Consider the following 13,310-nt stretch of genomic DNA (forward strand, 5'->3'; position numbering starts at 1 on the left):
CAAATCCTCCATATGCTAGAATCCTAAAATATTCCCAATCATACTTCAAACAACAATATCCGTATTAGTCGAAAAGCACACTTTGGATTTACTAGCCTTAACTTTGTGGCTAGAATATAAACAAAATTGGTCTAGAATTAATTGCATAACTTCTGTATTCTCCAAATTTGCTTCCCCAAATAACACAAAGTCATTGGTAAAAAAGAGATAGGACATCAATAGTCCTCCTTTTCCCAAAGCTATAGGCTTTTATTTTCCATTCGATACCGCCAAATTTATTGATTGGCTAACTTTCTCCATAGTCAGAACAAACAGATATGACAAGATGGGGTCCCCTTGCCTTATATCTCTCATTGTTTTAAACTCATCCGTGAACCCTCAATTGCACAACACTTGCATTGTTGATGTCGAAAGACACTACATTATAATGCGAACAACATTATTAGGTAACTTCGCATCATTAGAAGTATTCTTAATAAAATCCCACCATAATCGGTCATATGCTTTTTCCATGTCTATTTTTATCGCCATCCATCTTTTCTTTCCTTTCCGACTCCTTATCGAATAGATAACCTCTCGTGCAATTACAACATAATATGTCGCCAACCCACAAAACTAGTTTGGTTCTCCACAACTAGAATAGACATTACTTGTAACACCCCATACTCGTATCCTAAACCGTGACGGAATACAAAGCGTTACCCAACTTTAAACTCAAGCTTTCATTCATTTTCGATTTATCGAAAATCTGTTCAATTTTAAAACTTATCAACATATCCTGAATATGGGCTTACGAGGCCAAAAACACACATCGTAAATCATTTGGGACCATTTCGGGCCCCTTTTTCCAACTATAGAAATTGTCACTTAACACAGGGACACACGCCCGTGTAGATGGGTAACATTCCCATGTGACCATTTTGACATGGTCGTGCTAATGGCCCATGTGGTTCACATGGCCTAAGCACTCTGGGACACACTCGTGTCCCACACCCGTATAGAATTAATTTCTAATTCACACCAATAGGGGTTTTCACACGGCCAGACAAACGCCGGTGTCAATGGCCCGTGTCCCTCACACGGCCACGACACGCTAGTGTCCTAGCCCGTGTGCGAAAAAATGGATATTCTGTTTCTGATGTCAACACGCTCATAATGTCAAATGGCCAAGGCACACGCCCGTGTGCTGGGTCGTGTCCTCCACACGGCTAAGACACACGACCGTGTCTCTACCCATGTGTTTATTACTATGCATACTGACTTAAAATTTTTACGTTTAGGGGACACACGACTGGACCACACACCCATGGGGTAGACCGTGTGTCACACACGGCCTAGACACACGCCCATGTGCCTATCCGTGTGGACAGTATAAGGCTATTTACCAAGCCTCATTGCCACCCTTACATATATAGTTCCATACGAATACCAACCAATATCGAAACAAGTATAACTCATATAACTAAATCAGCCACAATAGACATTCATTCAACCATGAGAATGTATCTTTTAGAAATTCAAAATGAATGTTAGCAATCATTCAAGGCTTAATACAAATTGAAGGGGATTCCAACCCAAGCTAACACATATGGCCAAGCCTCAATAACACAAAATAATAATATCTAAGTCATGGACATGCCATGTTCAAAAATATAAATCCAACTATACCAAATGCTTTGGTTGATAGTGTGATCAATATCTCTGACTTCTAGACTCCTTCAACTAGTTAGGCGGCACTGTAAGGAAATAGAAAGGAAAAGGAGTAAGCATAAAGCTTAGTAAGTTGTATATAAATAAGTATACAACAACAATTTATCCATAATCAACATGCTCATAACACCAAAGTAGGCATAAGTGTAGCTTACTCAATATCATCCATACAAGTCACCTATTATATATATACTGAGCTCATATCTCATACGTACCAATTAGGTACCTGTACCATTCACAACACGGTTATACCTTCCTCATTAGCTTAAGAACATAGCGTTCACCGGTGAACCATATGGAACACTACTAGATATTCATTAAGTCGTTCAGAAATCGATCCTCGAATTCCGTTACCCAAACTTGCCCTGGCAACCCTTTCCAGAACTCGAAGCATTGCCTGCGACAGAGCGTCATCCCCGGCACCATGATCATGTGATTCCACTTCTGTTGCCGATGGTACCGGTGCTTCTGCCGCTGGCATATGTCTTGAAGATTTAAGATCCCGCCGAGCTCTTCCTCGGCCTCGCCCACGGCCTCTACCTCGAGCTGCTCGCGTACTCATATCGTATAATCTGATTACGAATTTTATGCATTAATTTTAGCATTCCAGTGATTATTACAGATGTTTTATGATTCAAACAGTAATTCAGAGGTGGTTTTCGTAGAATCGACGTCTAGCTACAGTTTCAGTCTTTTAGCAAATTTTTCTAGGGTTTCAGTAGCATCCTATCAAGAGTATTTCAATACAGACAGATATTTCAGAATATATTTAGAAAAATTCAGAATACTTACAGGCTTGGGCTGGAGATTCAGAATGCCACCTTCAGAAGTCCAGTTTTAAAAATTGATTTTTTTTTGAAAATCTTTGTTTTTGTAAACCCATTCCATAGCCGAGTTGTTGCAACTTGGCTCTGATACCACTAAATGTAACACCCCAAACCCGCCTAGACGTTATGACCGGATCCGGTGTGCCACATCGATGCGTTCAAAATGTTCCGTTTTACTTAGTTTGGAAAAACTTAGTTGAGGTTGTAAAAGATACTTTTTAAAGCAGGTTAAGGTGAATAGAAGCTGTGCACCAGGTAAGAAACCAGGAAGAAGAGGAGGTGAGTCCGTCGAACTGCTTAAGTACCAAGCTCCCTTCGGATCCAATCCTAGACATGCACACCACCATTGCCACACATTAACGACTCGTATAATTTTGAGAAAACCGTCTGGTTATGTCTATCTTAAGGAAATGATTAAGTTTGAAAATGTTTGCTTAGCGGAAGTCTTACTTGTAATCGTGTTATGTTGAAATCCCTTGATGTTTTTGAAAACGTGTCCTAAAGCTAATCCATTTTCCTTAGTTATCATAGTTTTTTTCATCATAATAAAATAAAATAATAAAAGTAAAACAAAACCATAAAAAATAATTAAAAGGCCTTATTACACTTAAAACCCAAAACCATAAATGAAATTAAAAGGACGCCCAGTTCACCGTAAAGAAACCAGTTTGTAGAAACATGTGGCGGTCAATCCTCGCAGCTCCAAGCCCACTATGGTTGTGGATTACCTGCGAGGATGAAAATAAGGGGTGAGTTTTGGGTAACTCAGTGTGTAATCCAACCCAACCATAGCCTAAATCAGTTCAAACCACGAGATAGAATAAGTTGGCCTCACCGCAATGTATATCGAATAAAGCCCGTAGACCCGAATGCACTGAATGGATATATCATGCTTATGCGTAAACCCAACCATATCCAACCACATACACCCCATACCATCCTTCCACCATGTGGGAGACTACTCGACCCACCCAACCGCTACACGCCACGTAAATATGCAGCATGGTCGCCAGATACGTAAAATGTGACAGAGTCACGAGATCTGATATTTTGTGGCGGTGCCACCGTATCAGTATACGTGGCGGGGCCACCGTATCAGATAATTTGTGGCATAGCCACCAGGACGCTTCCTCCATAATATAACCCATGTCCCCATGCAACAAATATTCATTCATGGCATACATCATACAGATTTAATTCATCATGCTTTTCAGACAAAATTAACCCTAGGGGTATAAAGGTCATTTTGCACACATAGGGGTATAATGGTAATTTTGCATACATAGGGGTATTCTAGTAAATCTAACTATTTCTAAGGTTTTCATGCATATCGTAGCCATTACGCTTAGCCGTAAACACTTACCGAAGCGTTTTATCAATTGGGCCGTTGGCCCATTAACCCAGTTTTGGCCCATTAAGCCCAAAATATCAAAACGCACGAAATAGTGCGTACCACAGTTTTATCACTTTCGATTACCAGTAATAATTACCCATATGTCTTACAAGCATTCGTACATTCGCAAGTGCCCAAAATACCGACTTGTCGGCATTTCGACTTTTCGGCTTTTGCCGATCTAGCCTATGAGAGGGTGTCAGTTACACACCTGTTTTTGGGATTTCATAACGAGATCCACACGAACTGTCTACAATTGAATCACTTAATATTACTCCAAATATCGAAATAAGATTGAGTATATAGTCCCCTACCACATTCGGCCAAACATGCCTAAAACCCTTATTGCTCTTACCTTACTGCCGAAAGATGGTTAACTCCAAAGATCCGATCGTTCCACCTATCCAAGCCCTTGATCAACTGCCTCTAAATCACGCTATTACCAAAACAAAATAGTTATTACGACCCCTCAGGTTTACAAGTCCAAATCGACAACCTCCCTAACTTTTAGGGATTTCGGCTTTTCCTAAAATATGTAAGAAGACTAAGTTTTGGAGAAGACTTACCACCGATTCCCTAGTGACTGATTCCAATGAGTTTCCCACTCGATCCCGATGTAGATCTCAGCCCTCAGATGATAACAAAAGTTAATATTTAAGTGACTTCAGTATTTGGCCAAGTCCCTTTTAATGTGGGGTTTTTCGGCTTTTTTGCAACTTGTGTTTAGAAAGGTAAAACGAGAGGGTCTTGCTATGGTCTTGTCGTCAAAACTTGAGGTTTTAGAGGGCTGGTGAATCAGCCACAAATGACGAAGGGAAGAGATGTGGTTTTGGTTATAAGAAATCGGCAGAAAAAGAATAAGCTTTCGGGATTTCGGCTTTTTATGATGTTCAAATTTATAAGGCTAAAAATAAAAGATTAAGGATGTGATGAAGAGTAAAGAGATAGAAGGGTTTGGCTATGGAGAAGGAAGAGGAGAAGGTAGATGGAGAAAAGAAATAAAGAAAGAGGAGAAGAAAAGATGATCGAATTTTGCACAACACACCCCAAATGCCGAAATTCCCACTACTACAATACCTAGTGAATTTCCCATGCTAGAGTCCCTTGGCCACCACCTCTTGCTCCTTGATCAGCTCCTAGATTTCCTCCCTTATCTTTATCCTTATTCAATCCCCTTACCTTCTTAAACTCTTCCTGACAGACTTTTATTTCAGTTCCATTACTTCCCTTTCCTGTACATAAAAAATTAATCACTTAATTTGCTATCATTGTGACTTGAACCTGGGTCCTCCTCAAGCTTCCACACGCCACTAACATCCTTCCCAGTGGCGTCACATGCCACTTAACCACTTGCTTCCTTGTGATTCATTTTTCACAAATAATTCCTAAAAAGCCCAATTTATCAGAACCCCTTTCCCCTACAGATTTAAAATTTAAAACTACCGGGTTTTATCCTAAGCTTGGGCCTTCTAGAGGCCCACCAACATAATTAATCCTACACATAACAAACAGAACACAGAATTTTAAATTTTACAACCTTTACAGAATTCCCAGAAATTTTGGGCGTTACACATATCTCAAGTCGATTCCATGTCCTAGACATGGTCTTACACTGACTATCATCTTGTGGCCAACGCATGTCCCAGACATGTCTTACACTAGCTTACGTCTCGAGGCCGATGCATGTCCCAAACATGTCTTACACTAGCTCTCATCTCAATGTCGGTGCCATGTCCCAGACATGGTCTTACACTGGCTCTCATAATGTGGCCAATGCATGTCCCAGACATGTCTTACACTAGTTCACAAACAAATGACCCAAACGTCATGGCATGAATATCCGATTTACTTTTTCAGGTTACAATTGAATTTCCACTATCTCAATTATCATTATACATTCTCAATTTCACAACCAAACAATTCACGCTATATTAAATCAATACAATTCAATACATACATTAACAATGTAGTTATATTATTTACATACAACTTACCTCGGATTACAAAACGTATACAACTAGTAGGTTCAGTCGATTTGCTTGGCTTTCCCCGGGTCAAGGTTCAGATTTGACAAATCTTAATCTATATTAGCAAAATACACTCATTTAGTCACTAAATTCAATTAGGCAAATCAAAATTCACATTTTCGATAAATGACCATTTTGCCCCTAAACTTTGGCAAAAATGACTATTTTACCCCCTATGCTCGAAAATCAATTTTTATCGAATTTATTTGCATCTTAAGCATAGCTGAACTCTTTTTACTGTTATAGAATCTCCAAATTCATCATTTTTCACACATTTATCAACTATTTTACAACTTGTGCAAAATAGTCCCTTTAGGTGTTTTCATGGTAACACCTTTCACAAAAGTTGTCTATTCTTCGATAAAATTTCAGAAAAAACCCTAAATGCCCTCATGGAAAAACCCTAGACCTTCAACCATTTTGCAAGATATACCCCTCATTTGAAAGCTCATGCCTCAAGGGTCTCAAAAATACAAAAATCATCAACAAAAGACATGGAAATCACTTACTTGTGAGTGCTTCAAGTTGCTGAAAATTTTGAAGTTCAAAACCTTCCTATGGATGGTAAAAAGTGGTGAAGAAGAAGAAAAATAAGAGATGTGGCCTTTATTTTATTTAATTTAAAACTAGTCAAAATTGGTGACCAAACACCACCTAATTTTGACTTTCCTATCAAATTGTCTCCTATGGCCGGCCACCCTAGTCTCTAAGGGTCTAATTGCTCTTTAAAGACCCCCAAATTTTATCCTCTAGCTATTTGACATCTTTAGCTATCAAATTAGGACTTTTACATTTTATGCGAGTTAGTCCTTTCTCGCAATTGGGCTCACAAACGTTAAAATTAGTCACCAAATTTTTCATGCACTATTATAACCATGCTATGACTCTATTCTGATAATAAAATAATTTCTATAACTTTGGATTTGTGGTCTAGAGACCACTATTCTGACTAGCCCCAAAATCGGGCTGCTGCATTACTGGTTTAAGGCGATTCATAATAACCTTGGAGAGAATTTTGTACGAAACAATACAGAGATTTATTGGTCTAAACTGCAAAAATAACTCAGGGGAAGCAACCTTCAGAATGAACACAATTTAGGTTTCATTGAAAAAATCCTCTAAGTCACCATTCTCAAAGACTCTCCTAACCATTGCCACTAGAGACTCCCTAAAAACATTCCTCTACGACTAATAAAATTGGGCATGCAGTCTATCAATCCCTGAGGCCTTAAGTGGTTCCATTTCAAACAAAGCATTATGAACTTCCTGGATTGAAATCAAGTGTTTCAAAAAGATCAGGCTCAAGAATAGGGAACACGTTTCTAACAGGAAAAAGGCTCACATTGGTCGCATCATCAGTATACAATTGCTGATAAAATGAAACAAGTTCATATTTGATTTTATCCTCCTCATAACACCATAACTTATCATCCAGCTTTAGTGAATTAATCTAATTAACCGTTTTCCTTATACTCGTTTGATAGTGAAACTACTTTGTATTTTGATCTCTGAATGAAAGCCAATCACTTCATGATTTCTATTTCAAAAAGAGTTCCTTATTGTCGATGACTCCTTTGAGCTCACTTTGCAATTCTTTCTTTGACTCAATAAGCTTTATTGAGTGATATCTCTCAAGGAATCATTGAATCCCACCAATCTGTGGCACTAAAATCTGCTTTCTCTTAAGAATGTTGCCAAAAACCTCTTCATTCCATTTCTTCAAAGCATCTAAAAAATTCCTTACAAAGCCCTCCAACTGCTCGCCAGTACCCCAATTCTCATTAACAAAATAACCAAAACCTCTATGAGAAAGCCAAGTGCTCAAAAATTGAAATAGGTGAGGGGCTTTTAAAGTATTATTCTATTCAAATCGAATAGCTAAGGGGCAATGATTGGATTTAATATTTTAAGGTGATAAACCATCATGTTAGGAATCAAATTATTCCATTGGTAATTGCACAGTGCATGATTAAGGAATTCAAACAAAGGACCTCTATTCCAAGTGGACTTTGGACCTTGAAAACCAATATCCTTCAGATTATAATCAAAGCAAATCTGTTAGAAGAGAGGGCAAGTACATCCATTTCTCCTCGAGCCTCTTTGTTTTTCATCTTTATTAAGGACCGCATTGAAATCTCCTGCTAGCATCCTAAGAGCCTTAATATTCTAGGTTATATTACCAAGCTTAACCCATAACTCCTTCCTCAATGGCCACTAAGGCCTCCCATAAATCCCGGTGAACAAACGCAATCATATGAACCCAGAAATTTCACTTTCAAGTGCACAAATTAAAAATTGTTAATTTCCACAGTCATATTAACAATATCCTTCCACAAAATCCAAACTCCCCCGAAGAAGCCATTAGCTTCGACTCTGTGAGAATTTGGCAATCCAATCTTCTTAATAACACATTCTACCTTAATACCATTAACCCTGGTTTCACCATATCTAGTTCAAAGTCATGCAAATATTCCTTTAAAAATCTATGAAATTTTGGATTTCCAGCACCCTAGCAGTTCTACACAACAATATCAGCTTTCATAGAATACATATATTAAACCAAACCTGGACCGGGAGATTTAGTCTAAAAAGGCGTCCATCCCCACTGTACCTTCCTCGTCATCCATAACATTCTCGCTGTGAACGTCCAAAATTTGATTTAACTCTGTATAGCCTGGCTTGGCTCGCTAATAATTTTCTGTTCAATTTCCCATACTGTGTTTGCCAGGTTCCAAACTTCTCACTAAACCTTTAACTGCTCCCTCTAAAGGAACCGATAACTCCTTTTGTGATTTTCTTCTTCAATGACACTGGCAACAAGCTTGGGGAAATTACATTTGTAAATCCCAAATTTTCATTGAGATTAGCAGCCCTAACAGTACCCTTATTCGAGCTTCTATTTTCTTTCAAATTCACTACATAATGGTGTTTGAGATCAAATAGAATAAGTCTATTTCAATTCCCTCCACTTTTAATTCCTAGCCTAAACATTGACCCAGCATCCTTACTACCCAAACCAGATCCCGACCCATCATTCCAAATACCCAACTTTACACCCATTGGCCCATTTATAAGCTGTTTTTATTTCCTGAGCTTATTTGCAACTTTTAGCCCTTTTTCTTTTGAGCTCTTGCTCTCAGTAACATCCCTTCGTGATTTGTCTCTTTTTTCTACCCTTTCTTCACTAATACTATCCCTATTATTATTTCCCAAAGAAACAACCTTTATCCTACGTTTAATATTCTACTTCCTAAATTTAAAGGGTCTCGAAACTGGTGCCTGTAATCCATCATTCACCTCCCCAACTTTAGAAAGAACATTAAACATAGATTTAACTCGATTATTTCCCTGAAATGGTCCCGATCCTGTTGCTCTCTGGCATTGTTGACGTCGTTGCTGATGATCGACCACCATCCACTCTCTAAACTCCTTTTTTTCCGCCCTTTCTTGAACACCTAGACTATCCCCTTTCTAAGCTAATGATTTATTTCCATGTAAATTCTGCCCATCACCTTCCACACCATTCTCCAGAGAAACATGGGCACACACATCCCTCAAATGTTCAAAACTCCCACAATGGAAGCAATTTGACGAAAGAGACTCATACTCAATTTGATGAATTTTGCTCGCGATCTAGATCTTTGAAACTAGAGGTTTGGACAGATTCACTTGCACCACAAACCGTACAAACTGGCCCAGAGATTCTTTGTCCATTTGGAAGTCACTTTTAACTACCTTTCCAATAAAACTCCTAATATATTGTAGTAAAATCCTTTTGTATAAAGCTCCAGAAAGCCCTATAATACATGTAACACCCTTTACCTGTGTCCTACACCGGGACAGGGTATGAGGCATTACCAAACTTAAACGCAAACAATCATGCAAATCGAGCCATAAAATTTCATTCATATTCTAAAATATTTAATCACATGCACATAGTCCCTTATTTGGGTTTACGAAGCCCAAAACATACTTTAGAAAGGGTTCGGGACTAAGCTGAGAACTTTGGAAAGCTCTAAGAAAAACTTATAAATTTTTCTCATGAAACAGAGTCACACGCCAGTGTGGACAAAGGGGCAGACCCGTGTGCCATCAACACGGCCGTTTCCTCAGGCCGTGTAACTCTCTGTTTATGATGTCAGCAAATAAATTGAACCACAAGGCCAGGCCACACGCCCGTGTCACCAAGCCAAGTCCCTCACATGGTTGAGACACACGGTCATGTCTCATCTCGTGTAGCCAACACTTAGACTATTTTCCAAGCCTTCGTGTTACCCTTAATTCCATAACTCATTACACACATTAAGGACACAGATCATGGCATCATTTTAATGATTTAGCCTCCTTTATTAAGATATATTCTTAATATTAACATGTCATCGTTCACGTATTTTGCATACTCGTGCAATATCAAGTCTAGATGCAATCATCCATATCCATTAGTCTTACTATTGTACCACCTTTACCAATAATCTAAAATTATCCACTTATCACTTATTTCTTTAGACCTTAAGCATTCAAGTTCAATCAACATCATCTTATTTCCCTATCATGCACTTTCTCATAGCAATGACCAGTTCGATTGGTCATGAAGCATTCATCATACACACATGTTATACACCAATCATGCATTTTCAATGAGCATATTCACATCATAAGCATTAGTACATAGTATGGATAAATAAGCTTACAAGCCATAACCATTATAAGCCACATCTCATGGCTATATACAATGAATGAATATAAGCCATACATTTTGCTAATCATAACGACATTCTATCATAAAACTAAGTCCCTATACACGCCACTCACTTGAAATCGCTAGTATATATATCAATACTCCAAAGATGATGTCTCGATAGTGTGATGCTGCCTCTGACGATCTCCAACCCCGAGCTGACTTGACAACACTAAAAGAAATGGAAATGAGGGAGTAAGCTTTACGCTTAGTAAGCTCGTATGAAAAATAATAAACAATATATTAAAATGCTATTTTTCAATTCCTCTCTATTTATTCAAATTCCAATTAAGCTGTTTTCTCGAGTCACAGTCACTAAATTATTTATATCTAGAGATACGAGACTCCAAATTTAGAACGGGTAATTTTTCCAGAAACTAAACTCACATAACTTCTTACCATAAAATTTCAAAATTTTTGGTCTAGCCAATAAGTACAGTTTATTATTCAAAGCCTCCCCTGTTTTGCTATTTGACAGCTTTGACCTTTCTTCACTAACATTCATTTATCTCATAGTACGGGACTCCAATGATGATTTTGTCTATTTCCTTGTAACACCCCAAACCCGTGACCGTCACGGATTTGACCACGTGGTGTTACCGGCTTACTTCCTTATTTCTCTCTTGAAATATTTAATTTCAGTTCAGGCAGGCTAGCTAACTGCGTCACTGTCCTCTTAAAATTATATCTCGAGTTCCAGAACTCGAAAATCAGTTTCGTAAATTTTCCTGAAACTAGACTCATAATCCCATCTACAAATTTTTTCTAGAATTTTGGTTGAGCCAATTAGTACAGTTTATTAGTTAAAATCTCCCTGTTTCAGGGTTTGACTACACTGACCTTTGTGCACTACGACTTGGATATCTTCCTGTACAGGGCTCCAACACTTATGCCGTTTGTTTCTAGAGAAACTAGCAAGGGAATCTGTACATATAGAGCATGACTTCTAATTATCTCTGGTTAATTTATAGTAAATTTTCAAAGTCGGAACAGGGATCCAGAAACCGTTCTGGCCCTGTTTCGTGAAAACCTGATTATCCCTTAAAATACAGCTCATAGAGTCCATATGAAAATAGATTCATCATGGTTCAATTTCATAATTTATTCACTATTTAATTCTACTTCTACTATTTTTAGTGATTTTCCATCTCACCTCACTGCTGCAGCATCTGTTACTAAAGCAAACAATGACTATTTCATAATTCTTCCATGGCCAACTATTTCATCATACATAATACAAACTATGGCCACCTTATCAAAATTAAGGTTTCTAAGGCTCGTGCCTATAGGTTTTAGATTCACACTCAACCGACCACATAGGCCATTTTCGCATGGCTTAAAGTTTACAACCGAAATTCAACAAAACAAAATAGCCTATACATGCCAAATGTTCTCCTAGTTCAACTACGAAGACAATACCAAAAGATTCCCCCGGTGTGATGACTTCAACGACGGTTCCGAAACGCAAACGATACGAGTCCAAGAGACCTAAAATGGGTGACAAGAAAACACCGAGTGAGTTTATAACTCAAGAAGTCATAAGCACTTCACAACCATCCGTTACTAAAATTATCATAAAATGAAATAATGAAACAAGGCCCAGCGTTCCACCATACCGAACTACCATAGTTCCTTAGACCTTTCGGATCAATGTCATACCAAGTCATACATTTACATTTCATATACTATTCAATAGGATATTTGAAGCAATTTCCATTCATCATTTCATTTCCGCAACAATCATGCAATTGAAATCATCACATAGATTTAAAACTTACTGACTCAACCCCGAGCATGAACATAGTATCTATTAGCCACGAACTCAAGGTACTTACTCTTTCCGCTGTCCATACTCCACTCGATGAAGACACACCTTCCATATAATTGTTCGATCGGAGATATATATATATATATAGAGTACGCACACAAGTGCTTAATACTCGATTTCGCACACATAGTGCCATGTGATTTAAGCCCGCACACATAGTGCCATACCCTTCGAGCTCGCACACCCAAAGGTCAGTATATTTCCAGCATGCACACTTAGTGCCATATATTTCCAGCATGCACACTTAGTGCCATATATTTCCAGCATGCACACTTAGTGCCAATCTCGTCACCGTACACACGTATTGTTCAAGACACTTAGTGCCGAAAGCAAACTTTCTACACATTTCACTATTTCTTTTACATTCAACAATGTCATCATTCCATACACATACATTTTCATTTACATATCATCTCATTAAACACAATTGCATAGATATTATGATCATTTAAAACAATACCAAATATATGCTTAATGACTTACCTTATATTGGATGAAACGATTTCCAATCGACTACTCGATTATCTTTGCTTTGCCTTTGTTTGATTCTCCCCTTTTGATGTCTTGATCTCCTAGTATAAATACATTTAGTAGTTAAATTTCTTGCTGGATACTTATGTGTATAATTTAATGGTTTTCACTCCATTCACAACTATCCTTGTTCAAAATATCAAAACCTTAGCCAACATTCAATTAATGCATCAAGGCCGAATGTATTATCACTATTAAGGTAACCTAGTCTCAAGTATTTTCAATTCTAATGTACAACATCTCAAATTCCCATGAC

The sequence above is a fragment of the Gossypium arboreum genome, chromosome 12, assembly GCF_025698485.1.
Source record: "Gossypium arboreum isolate Shixiya-1 chromosome 12, ASM2569848v2, whole genome shotgun sequence".
Classification (NCBI taxonomy): Eukaryota; Viridiplantae; Streptophyta; class Magnoliopsida; order Malvales; family Malvaceae; genus Gossypium; species Gossypium arboreum.